The sequence below is a fragment of the Crassostrea angulata genome, chromosome 2, assembly GCF_025612915.1.
Source record: "Crassostrea angulata isolate pt1a10 chromosome 2, ASM2561291v2, whole genome shotgun sequence".
Taxonomy (NCBI): Eukaryota; Metazoa; Mollusca; class Bivalvia; order Ostreida; family Ostreidae; genus Magallana; species Magallana angulata.
The window spans coordinates 69,967,651-69,975,831 of NC_069112.1; the positions used below are offsets into that span (position 1 = coordinate 69,967,651).

Below are 8,181 nucleotides of genomic sequence, written 5' to 3' on the forward strand. Positions count from 1 at the left end.
GGGAAAAAGCAAAGAAATACTAGCAAGATATCCTCATCTAATAAAAAGCTGCGTGGAATAGGTAATAGACGTTGGACTGTTACAGTTGTATGTTTACCAAACAAAGATTCAACTTCTTCTCCAACTGCACTGCAGAAGGAAACACATTTCAAGGCTGGCCTTGGACCGAAAAAAATCTGCCTATCAACCAATGACACTGAATCTGAGGTAATGGCAAAAATATCATCAGATGCTACAGATGAGAATTCTGAGAATTTGGGAATTCCTCAGTTACAGACTTGTGGAGGGTTTGAGCTTTTAAAATGCAGACAGAATTGTCGTGACTTAACATTGATTGACTGTGAATGGAATGCAATGACTTTAAAGAAGTTTTTGGGAAATCAAGCAAAAATATACGTCAGACCAATTCAGAGAAGCTTGTCGACAGATCCAGTAAATGAACATAGCGAGCAGGAACAATCGAAAGCCCACTGTCATTACTGCAGGCAGATGTTTAGTGTTCGGGAACTTAGAGAACATTTACATGCATGTGAACTCCGGTCTAATCTAATTAGTGAAAGTGAGGATGAATTACCTGACCCACACCTGACACAAGATTTTTCCAATAAAAAAAGTGACTTTGAAGAAGTGATAGATCAGAAAACTGCTCTTGAACAAGTTGAGGATTTTGTCAGTGATAAGGGTACAGAAAGTCCTGAACAATTAAGAACTGGCCACTTGACCGTGCCTGAGAATACCAGATCTGGTGATTTATTTGTTGATAGGAGTTCCATTCAAACAGAATTTTCATCTCAAATCTTAAATCAGACAGTCATTAATGATGTCACCCCTGCTGAAGACATGGAAGATGACAGTCAAGGAACCACACCTGATGCATGTGGAGGCCCGATGGACTTTATCATAGCAAAAGCCATAGACTATTGTATTTCTGAAAGCATCCAGGACCCTGTAGAAATTCTGAGATACTTGCAGTCTGTTATTGTTTGTGGCAGACAATTGGAAATCACAGACACAACACAATGTGATGAAGGAGACACAAATTTCATCATAGTGGACAGAAACAACATATTGGAGACAGGATTCGAAGAGGTCAATTCCATATCAAATCTACAAAAGACACTTGAAGTGCAGTTTTATGATGAGGTAAATGAGAAAATTTTATTGTATTAATTTCATTTCAAAATAGCTATCCTTGCATATATGCACTGTCCAAAAATTTGATTATCAGTTAAATTTAATTTGTGTATGAAAGTAATATAACCCTAATTCTATTTTTTTAAACATGTTTATGCTTTCTTTGTCATGTTCATAACAATTTAAAGCAAATTTGGAAGATTTAAAAAAAAGGTCCCTTTTTTTTGGCAGACAGCCAATGATCAAGGAGGCCCCAGAAAAGAGTTTCTGGCCCTAATTTTATCAGCCATAAAAGAGAAATAGTTTGACAAAGGACTTCGAGAGTTCATGGCTGCTGACTATACTGTGATCGGAAAACTCATAGGTGAGTATGTATTGTAAATCAATTATCAAAAACATAAAGAAAATATAACATGAATTAAATATACAGTTTAATAGATAAATTATTCAGAAGTTAGCATCTAGACCATTAGTTATCCAGGTTCAATCAAGGGTTTACGAGGATTAAAATGAACATAAATAAATTTACACCTGGTGTATTTTTTAATCACGTGAAAGTAACAAAATCCAAAATGCACACCTTTAAATTAATTGCAAATACATTTAATTTTGTAAATGCATATGAAAGCAGTTTCTGTTCTGATAGTAATATGATAAAAAATGTGTTTACATATACTATATAGTGAGTTTCATTAATTACATTAATTAGATTAATGCTTAGATCATATACAATATTAGAAGGGCAAAGCTTTTTTGCATGTACGTGATTTTCATATATTTCCAAATGTAAATTACATATTTCCAGGTTTAAGTATGCTACAGAATGGACCTGTGCCAAAATTTTTTGATGAAAGCACTCTAAACAGGCTTTTTTCAAACAACAGCTCAGAAGAATTTGAATCAGCATGTGTTCACAATTTGAAGAAAGGTTTAGATTGTCTTTGTCTGATCAAGGTAAATGATGATAAATTGTGTGGAATCTGTTGTCTCCTCCATCATACTCATATTAGTAATAAAAATTTATATACATATTATCATTAATTTTATAAAAAAAGCTACATATGTTTGGTAAATACATGAATGTATATTTAATATACATGACAATTTTAGGTTGGCTGTGTTTTGCCAATGTTCCGCCATCTTTTTCGACCAAGCAGTTGTACACTTACAATTAAAGCTGTGATACAGCTTTTGCAGCCAAAATTTTCAGAGGAGGGATCAAACAGCAAACGATATGAGAGTGCAGTTTATACATTATTTCTGAAATATTTGAGAGCAGTTGCAAGTAAGCTTTTTATAACTCTTCCATCCTTCAAATCTTAGGAAAAAACTAAGTTGGTGAAGACATTTGATGTGTCTTTTTGTTTGTAGATATTTCAATTTACAAATTGATATAAGAAACTGATTTTTGGTTGGTTAAAATGTTTAAATCTTTGTGTGTTACAGTATTATTATTCAACAACGTTACACGCAAAGAATATGTGGAATGTAAATATAAAAGATTGACCACTAAAGGCATGCAAGTCTCTTTTTACCAAAACTTTAGAATTGTTGACCCCTGAAGCTAGAGTATAAATAATCTGATCATCATCTAATGAACATCTGACCCCCTACCCCTTTTTAATGTATTGATGTTTGTAAAGAGCAAATAGTACAAGTGGAAGAGTCTTGGATTAGGGTTAAGACTCCTAAATGAAGCTTAAAAATAAATATGAAAATACGAGACCCCTGACAGGTCCATCTAAGGGCTATGGTGACTGTCAAGGCGGTGGGCCTCTTGGATTTTGATAATGCAAAACATTTAGTGCAATTTAACTCCTAAATTGCAAAATGAAATTCAAGTTGGTTGGGGGTTCATGTATCTCATTTTCACTAGGCCTATAAAAAAAAATTGTGTGTTTAGGGTAACATTAATGAAAAAATTAGGTTAGGTAGGTAGGGATATTTTTTTATTTTATCATATTTTTTTCTGCATGAATCCTAAGAATGTTTGTTTGTGTCATACTTAAAACCAGATTTTTTAATAGAAATAATATAAAATCACAATCGGATAAAAACAGACATCTAAAAATGGTAAGATCAGGGCATTTTTGTAGGTTAGGTCGGGTTACACTAAACTTACAACTTTTTTTTATAGCAGGGACTTGGTATAATATCCAACCATTTCCATGAACACAGAAAATCAAATTTAAAACAGTAGTAAAAGTGCAATATGTGTATAAATTCTATGACTTAATATGAGAAATTAAGAACATTGTTAAAGAGGAAAAACCACAATTGGCAACAAAAATATGTATACCACAATGCTTCCTTAAGAAATTTATATTTTTTGTTTTAATTTATAGAAATATATGTATCCATTTTGTTCGGAAACTGTTTTGTAGGTGGTAGAAGGAGAACTGTTGGTCTCAGGGATGTACTTCAGTTTGCTACTGGAGCAACAGAAGAACCTGTTCTTGGTTTTGTCCTGCATCCATCCATTGAATTTGTGGAGAGCACACCGGGCACCTCCTTTATTCCAACTGCAAGCACTTGTACCAACACTTTGAAAATACCTAGACCATCTGCTGAAATTCCCCTCCCACAAGAAGAGGATCTTTTCTCGTACTACGATTATGCATTTTCAAATGCATATTTTGGTCTTATGTAACTTGAAAGAACTTTAAATTGATTCAGCACATCACATCGCAGAACCAACATTGCTACATGTAACACTTTGATGGAGTAACATTCTCTTATAATATGAAATACATGTAAGGCCAAGGTGTAAAAGAATGTGAATAATTAAAAGATGTCTTTATTACAAGTTTTGAATAATGTGTGGTAATTGATTAATTTGGACTCATTGATCTGCGAACACCTTGTAATTTTTTACATTGAGTTGTTGAACAGATCAGCGTGTATTCTTTTTACCGGTATATGATTTTGCATATTTAGTTTTTAGCTCCCCTGAGCATCATTTTGTCTGCCACTGGTTTGTCTGTCTTTGAACTTTTAACATTTGAGTATTTTCTAGAACCATTTTATTTTTTCGCTAAAACCATATGGCAAAAGCAATTGACACTTATGTGGAAACATCCTCAGTTTGGGTAGATTTAATTTCATTCAAATCATGATCCCCAGGGGATAGGATGATGACACTATGGGATTGGGGTGTTAATATTTTTACACGGATGTTTTTCAAAATGTGTGTTCCATTTTAAAATATGTGTGGAATTTTAGATATTAACTATTTGAAAAAAAACATGACATGCTATTTTTTATAGAAATTTCTGTTTTTCACTTTTTAAAGCTGCTTGAAGTATCCTTATCATTTGACTGATGTTTCTCATGTGAGAGTGAGGATTGTGGCCCCTGCTAGTTTTGCATTTTTTTAAAGCAGTAGTTCTTAGTCATTAAGGTGTTGAGTTTGATTTATTTGTTTTAGCTAATACTCATATGTGAACACATTTTCTAGAATGTATTACTTCAAAGAGAAGTGAAATTTCGGTGATTTGTTATGGTAATTAGGGTCTTCCGTTTCCAACGGAAGACCCTCTTGTTATTCTATTGTTTCTTTTTATTATTATTATTATTATTATTCTTTTTCTTTATTTTTCTGACTTTTTTGAAGCTTCATATCTTAAAAAGTTTTCAACCGATTTGAATGAAACTTTCAGAGGTTACGTGACATTATCGTCCCTTAAAGATGTGTAAGTTTCCATTACAGCCTCACTTCCGTTTTTGCGTTACGTCAATTTTAAAACTTTTAAAAAGTGATTTTGTCCAGGACGTTTTTCAAAAACGCTTTAAGATAGAGACTTAAAATTTTCTGTGTTCATACATTGATCATTTTTATTGGGACATAAGGCTGGAATTCACCTTCCGTCACTTCCGGTCCAAACTGGGAGTATTTCAAAATTTTCGAAATTTTCAATTTTTTGTGTTAACTTAAAAAGTTGATGCTATTTATAGTGTTTTTCATGCTTAATACTAAACTGAAATCCGTTTTAAACTCGGATGACGCATTGCAGAGATATCAGGGTTCAAAAATTGATTTTTCCGGAAATTTTGATTCCGCGTTTTTTGGTTCAGAAAATAGTCTTAAGCTCAACGTCAAAATAACTCGTTCCAAACGAATTCGAAAATTGCCTGCTGATCATAAAACAGAAATCTGATTTGAAAAAAATTAAAGTTAATCAGCGTGGGTATTGAAATGATATCGTTAATTTGATTGATAAGTACGTTGAATATGTGATACCAGTTTAGAAAATAGCGACTTTTTTTTATCTGAATCATAATAAAAAAGAAGCAGGAGTAACACACTGTTCCCGATTTAAACAGCGAAAAGCTATTGAAAGTCATTACGGTAGTTAAGAAAGACTTTGCTGAGACTTGAAATAAGCGTAAGTGCAATATAAGCCATGCTCGTCAGACAGTTGTTGTATAATAGAACAACACGTACACATGTATAATTGAATGAAGAGTTTGTAAATATTTCAATTCACCTATTTATTATAATTTTACTCACAAAATAAATGCATAAATGCAAGTTATACAAGTTAATTTGTTCTCTGCATATCAAACACAAACATGTTTGTTTTGATCGAAATAAATATCGTACGATCACCACGTCCACGCGCCTTGTTTTGATTGCGAACAGCTGACAGTAAAGTGTCCACATTTTCATATGAAACATGGCTTGCAAAACTTCGATAGTGGAAAATGCATCTCAACTTTCCTTTGGGAGATTATAAAGGTATGTTTTAATATTGGTTATGTCCTGTTGACTTTTTCTTTTCAAAATAATTGCACTTTTTAGTCTAACCCGAGATTCCTCTGACTCCCAGTCTCGTAACCTCTGCTTTTATGTTGTGACGTGCGTCACGATATAAAAGCGGGGATTAGAGTCAGTGAAATCTCATCTAGTTAAGTGTACTTGCACGTTTTTGTTTTACACATCGCTGATTGGAATTTTTATTTGTTATTTCACTATATATATGTATACCGGTATGTCTATGTGTATTGAATTACATACCATAACCTGTAAAACAGTGCTTTTGAAAGGGTTGGGGGCCCCAAGGTACACAAACGAAGAATGCTGTAATTAGTGTAGTTTATCTCTTTTACATATTGTTTCATTCTTGAGTAATTTTTCATGCATATCACATCTACATTGTATGTAAACAATTTAAATTAAGACAGATATAATTGATACTGTGCCCAGATCTCTCTCTCTCTCTCTCTCTCTCTCTCTCTCTCTCTCTCTCTCTCTCTCTCTCTCTTGTGCTTTGAATCTTGGCAAAGCGTCAGAGAGCAATTTAATTTTGTAACAGAAATATCTCTGTCAGGTAGAAAAAAAATGAACAGTTCATTGAATTTTGAAATAAGCGTATAATATCAATTGCACATTTTTTCCCCCTATGTTCAGCGGAATAACAAAGCTTTGTAAAAAAGTTCATGAAATTTTATGTGCATTTATATGCATAGAATTGATTTCTCGCTAAATTCATTCCCCCCAAAAAACATTAGAATTGACAAAACTTGGTAGAGCAGAAGCTTATAATCTGATGCTGTTTGGATGTGTGATATTTATTTGTAGTTTTCGAATTGAAATATTGACTGTCGCAGTCGTACAATGAGTAAATCTCTCTCTCTTTGTGTCTCTGTCTGTCTCCTCACTTCTCTCTCTGTCTCTGCATATGTTAATGTAAACACAGCTTTTATTAGTATGTTAACACAGCTAATTGATTTTTTAAAATTTCAGCCCAAAAAGACTCTTGTTCCCACATGGCGACTACATGGCTTTTACTTGTTCATTCTTGTGGATTCAGCTCATGAGGTTACCCGTTCAACTTTACCCACATGCATGATTCCTTGTGTTTTACAGACTTTTTACCGGTAATTCAAATTCAATACGATAAAGCGTGAACAATAATGGAACTTTAAGATAGCATCATGCTTGTTGTGTTTGACAAGAAATTATGACAAACAAGATTAAGGCTGTTTAAAGAAATTTACAATTTTTATTTGTTAGTTGTGAAAATTGGTTTCTCAATAAAAGTATGCAATTATGTTTCCTTTATTTTGTATTTTATAATGATATTTAGATGTGTTTAATTGAAATATCATCTCTGTTTCTAATTTTCTCCTTTAAGATTACATGTAGGATATGTAAATGTACATTTGACCAGGATATAACAACTGCTATGATAATTACTTTTGAAATGAACAAGAAATAGCATATTTTTACATTTTAAATGTATATAATTATGCAAATGCAGAAAAACATGTCAAATTTGAACATTTATCATGGAGTTTTCATCCGTCTCCAGCTACCCAGGTTTGTTTAAATTTAATTTTAATGTAAGAAATTGTCAAACTTGTATACCTAAGGTCTTACTGTTCAGCATGAATAAAAGGAGACTAGAAACCAGAATTGATTAGATATTCTCAAAATATGACTGTTAGCTTACTTTTTTTCATGGAAATAAGAAATGACATGCAGCACAATAATCATCCAGTAAACAAAAAAAGATCAATTCTTAGTATCATTGCAATTGATTGTTTTCAAATATGTGTGAGAAATAACTCAAAGAAATTGCCACAAGTTTTATAAAATTAGGTAAAAGATTTCAAACCATGATTTTTTATTAAAATCAAAAGATGGGGGAGGGTATACATGTAAGGGCATTTCTAAGTGATATAATGCTTTTTTCATGATAATATCTTGTAGATGTATGTAGTACTGAATAGATTACTTATTAAAATAGGTTGAACAACAATTGACCTCTAAAATGTTGGGTAAAGATTTTTTACTATGGATAACCCAATGAGTCTGTGTTAAATGAGGAAAGTGAAAATGGTGCACGGGTTCACTTAAATGGCCATATTTTTCTTAAACCTCAATGGAATTGGCAATATGTGGTATCCTTTTTCTAAGAATTGCATTAGCTTTCTTATTGTAAGCCAAAACATATTTTTATATAATGTTGTTGTACAAAATGTACTAAGTTAAAGGTAGCAAAGAACAGTTTCAGATAAACTACCTGTGAATATTTTTGTAAA

General features: G+C 32.5%; 1 long non-coding RNA gene and 1 pseudogene across 1 annotated transcript; both read left to right on the forward strand.

Annotated features, from left to right (window-relative positions):
• Positions 1-210: 210 nt before the first annotated feature.
• Positions 211-3,933, forward strand: LOC128171087 (uncharacterized; annotated as a pseudogene).
• A 1,403-nt stretch (positions 3,934-5,336) lies between these two features.
• Positions 5,337-7,189, forward strand: LOC128171133 (uncharacterized). The gene is made up of 2 exons (XR_008242010.1): positions 5,337-5,872; positions 6,881-7,189. It is a non-coding gene; the product is annotated as an uncharacterized LOC128171133 (long non-coding RNA).
• The last annotated feature ends 992 nt before the right edge of the window (positions 7,190-8,181 follow it).